At 43.9% G+C, this 4,278-nt stretch overlaps 2 non-coding genes across 2 annotated transcripts; both read left to right on the top strand.

Annotated features, from left to right (window-relative positions):
• Positions 1–1,410: 1,410 nt before the first annotated feature.
• Trnal-caa (transfer RNA leucine (anticodon CAA)) lies at positions 1,411–1,485 on the top strand. The gene has a single exon. It is a non-coding gene; the product is annotated as a tRNA-Leu (tRNA).
• A 225-nt stretch (positions 1,486–1,710) lies between these two features.
• On the top strand, positions 1,711–1,785 carry Trnas-cga (transfer RNA serine (anticodon CGA)). The gene has a single exon. It is a non-coding gene; the product is annotated as a tRNA-Ser (tRNA).
• The last annotated feature ends 2,493 nt before the right edge of the window (positions 1,786–4,278 follow it).

Raw genomic sequence — 4,278 nt, forward strand, 5'->3', positions numbered from 1 at the left:
TTTGTATTCTCTTTCGCCTACTTCATTTACTGTATTTTTATATTTTCTCCTCTCATGAATTAAATTCATCATTTCCGATGTTATCCTAAGGTTTTCTAGAAGGCCTTGTCTTTTTGCCTGTTTGATCCTGTGCTGCCTTCAAAATTTCATTTCTCAAAGTCACCCATTCGTGTTCTGCTGCTTTCCTTTCCCCTATTCTCGTCAATCGGTGCCTAATGCTCCCTCTCAAACTCTCAACAATCTCTGGTTCTTTCAACTTATCCCTGTCCCACCTCCGTAACTTTCTATCTTCTTGCAATTTCTTCCGTTTTAATGTGCAGTCCATAAGCAATAATTTGTGATCGCAGACTATATCTGCTCCTTGAAATCTCTTACAATGTTAAATCTGGTTCCGAAATTTCTAACATAGCATTACATAATCACAGCTAGAGCAGTAAAAAGAGAGTGGAAAACTCATCAGGCGCAAAACTCATGAACCGTACTGTGTCGATAGGTCCGCAAGCCATCCTTGCCTCTAGCGCAGGATACGCTGTTTTGAAACTTCCTGGCAGATTAAAACTGTGTGCCCGACCGAGACTCGAACTCGGGACCTTTGCCTTTCGCGGGCAAGTGCTCTACCAACTGAGCTACCGAAGCACGACTCACGTCCGGTACTCACAGCTTTACTTCTGCCAGTATCCGTCTCCTACCTTCCAAACTTTACAGAAGCTCTTCTGCGAAACTTGCAGAACTAGCACTCCTGAAAGAAAGGATACTGCGGAGACATGGCTTAGCCACAGCCTGGGGGATGTTTCCAGAATGAGATTTTCACTCTGCAGCGGAGTGTGCGCTGATATGAAACTTCCTGGCAGATTAAAACTGTGTGCCCGACCGAGACTCGAACTCGGGACCTTTGCCTTTCGCGGGCAAGTGCTCTACCAACTGAGCTACCGAAGCACGACTCACGTCCGGTACTCACAGCTTTACTTCTGCCAGTATCCGTCTCCTACCTTCCAAACTTTACAGAAGCTCTTCTGCGAAACTTGCAGAACTAGCACTCCTGAAAGAAAGGATACTGCGGAGACATGGCTTAGCCACAGCCTGGGGGATGTTTCCAGAATGAGATTTTCACTCTGCAGCGGAGTGTGCGCTGATATGAAACTTCCTGGCAGATTAAAACTGTGTGCCCGACCGAGACTCGAACTCGGGACCTTTGCCTTTAGCGGGCAAGTGCTCTACCAACTGAGCTACCGAAGCACGACTATCTCATTCTGGAAACATCCCCCAGGCTGTGGCTAAGCCATGTCTCCGCAGTATCCTTTCTTTCAGGAGTGCTAGTTCTGCAAGTTTCGCAGAAGAGCTTCTGTAAAGTTTGGAAGGTAGGAGACGGATACTGGCAGAAGTAAAGCTGTGAGTACCGGACGTGAGTCGTGCTTCGGTAGCTCAGTTGGTAGAGCACTTGCCCGCAAAAGGCAAAGGTCCCGAGTTCGAGTCTCGGTCGGGCACACAGTTTTAATCTGCCAGGAAGTTTCATATCAACGCACACTCCGCTGCAGAGTGAAAATCTCATTCTGGAAACATCCCCCAGGCTGTGGCTAAGCCATGTCTCCGCAGTATCCTTTCTTTCAGGAGTGCTAGTTCTGCAAGTTTCGCAGAAGAGCTTCTGTAAAGTTTGGAAGGTAGGAGACGGATACTGGCAGAAGTAAAGCTGTGAGTACCCGACGTGAGTCGTGCTTCGGTGGCTCAGTTGGTAGAGCACTTGCCCGCGAAAGGCAAAGGTCCCGAGTTCGAGTCTCGGTCGGGCACACAGTTTTAATCTGCCAGGAAGTTTCATATCAGCGCACACTCCGCTGCAGAGTGAAAATCTCATTCTGGAATACGCTGTTTTGCCGTAAGCAAGCGGCAGTGTGAGCATTGAGTCGGACGGTGGCAGTCTGCGGAGCAGGAAGGGCTCTTCAGGCACGGTGTGTTGTGATTTGGTCTTTCTCTATTGGACGACTGGGCTTTGATATTACGCTTGAGGTCGCAGGTCCGAGAATAAGTTTTCATCCTAGCGGCTCCAGAGGACACGAGGCGGCCAAAGCTATTCCTACTGCCTAAGTTCCTGGTTGCGGCACATTGTAGGGAAGCGGGCCATCTCAGAACTAAGCTGAGGTACCTCGCTTCTGGTGAGTGGATTTGTGGAGAGCGTGAGGTTCCCAAAATGTTCCTTTCTATTGTCTTTCCCAGTGCGACCTAGTCTGATCATGCTCCTTACCCAGGTTCACGGCTATTAGAAATCTAAAAATACCGGCCCAATCTTCCTGCTAGCTTAAGTTCATAGGTACATTGAGTGCGAGTTCGAGAAGCCTGCACTTGTTTGTACCAACTGCTTGTTATGCAAGCGTAAATTTGTGATTTTCTGTAATTAAGACATAGTGTGTTTTTACCTTCTAGTTTATGATAGCGTTGTGGACTTTGGTTTAAGTTACCTCATTTATTTGAGTGGCTTTGGTGCTTGCTAGTTAGGATTTATGTCAAATTTCTGGTATTTAAGGCACTGTCTGCTAATGTAATTGAGGTTCGTTTGCCAACCATGTGCGTCCACTGACAGCTTGTTGATTATCCGTCACTCGTGGCGGTCCTTTGATACTGATACGTCACTGTGCGTTTTTTGGAAAGTTAACTGTCGCTGGGGGCCGAATCTCCTTTTCTCTTTGTTAAGATTTTGGTGTGTGTTCCGTAATAAGGCCCTGACAGTTTTTATTCTGTTAATGCTGGAGGGCTTGGTTTCTGCTCCTTTATTGATATATGGGTGCGGTAATTACGCTTGTGGCTATATTGTGCTCAGGTCCATGATTGAGGGGTTAACAGCCAGTTTTGATTTGATTATTTCTTGAACTTAAAGATCCTTTCTCTTGCCAGGTAATGTTAGCAGTTACTAGTACCATGCATAGAATTGTCTCGATTATTTGTGTGTTGTTTGTAGCTGAGTAACTAAATACCTGAGTGCAGCCGATCGGGTTCTGAGATCGTGGGTTGCGCTTCCTCTTGATCAACGTACCCGTGTGGCAAAGTAAAAATTTACTTGACGCTACACCGTACCTGTCTTGTTTTTTTTTAATCATGTATTTTTTAAATGTGTGTTTATGTGTCCTTTTGGGGAACTGAACGTAAATTTTATGATCATTGTCTCAGTAAGTTTTCATTCCTTTGGTCAGTAGTGATGTGGAACATTCTGTGCTACCAAACAATTGTGAATCACTAAACAGGCTGTTAGGGAAAACGACAAGGTGAGTTGTCAAATTGTTTGTAGCACAAATTGTTTTTGTTGAGGATGTCCTTTTGAAGCATAGATACTGTATTAAATTTTTGCATCATTTTTCTCTCACATAAGTTTGTACTAAAAAGTTTTTAATGTCCTAATAATTACATGGTATCTCATTATAGGAAATGCAACTTAGTGGTAAATGATTAATTCTTCAGGAACTGCAAAAAATTCCTTTGCTTCCGTCTTATGGGTTGTTGAAAGTATTTGCGTCCATAACTGTAATAGTTAAGTTCAACTTTCATTTGTTGTCTTTGAACATAGATATTTTCCTAACCATATACAACATTTTGTGTTTCCTATGTTTTTAACTGTACACTGTGCTTCATTGTGACAGTGTATTAAAGTCTTACTTGAATGAAAAGTAAAAAGTGCAAAACATGTTTGGGGATGTGCACTTTTATGAAATTTGGTCACCTTTGAAACTTGTTATTATTATTCGTAACGCGTTTTGTAATTAGCTATTGAAAGCTTACAAGTAAATTTTTCTTAATTGGTTTGAATTATATTTTAAGCGTTGTTTAATAGAGATTTTGGTCACGAATGATGTTCAACCCTTATTTGGGGCCGGCCTGAGTGGCCGAGAGGTTCTAGGCTCTTCAGTCTGGAACCAAGCAACCGCTACGGTCGCAGGTTCGAATCCTGCCTCCGGCATGGATGTATGTGATATCCTTAGGTTAGTTAGGTTTAAGTAGTTCTAAGTTCTAGGGGACTGATGACCTCAGATGTTAAGTCCCATAGTGCTCAGAGCCATTTGAAACTTACTTGGGCCTAGTCCCCCCCCTTCCTCGACAATCTCATGCAGTAGCTGTGTATCAACGCACCCGTATGGCTTTCTGCAATTTCTTCATTCTCGTCAAGTCGTTTATCTGTAAATCTGTAATAACCTTTCCTTTTTCGCATTAAAACTTTGGAAGGTAACGTTGACTTGACAAGCATCTGACATTACTGCTCGTCTCGACATGCGATTCACCGTACACATAACATCAACT

Source organism: Schistocerca gregaria, chromosome 3, assembly GCF_023897955.1.
Source record: "Schistocerca gregaria isolate iqSchGreg1 chromosome 3, iqSchGreg1.2, whole genome shotgun sequence".
Taxonomy (NCBI): domain Eukaryota; kingdom Metazoa; phylum Arthropoda; class Insecta; order Orthoptera; family Acrididae; genus Schistocerca; species Schistocerca gregaria.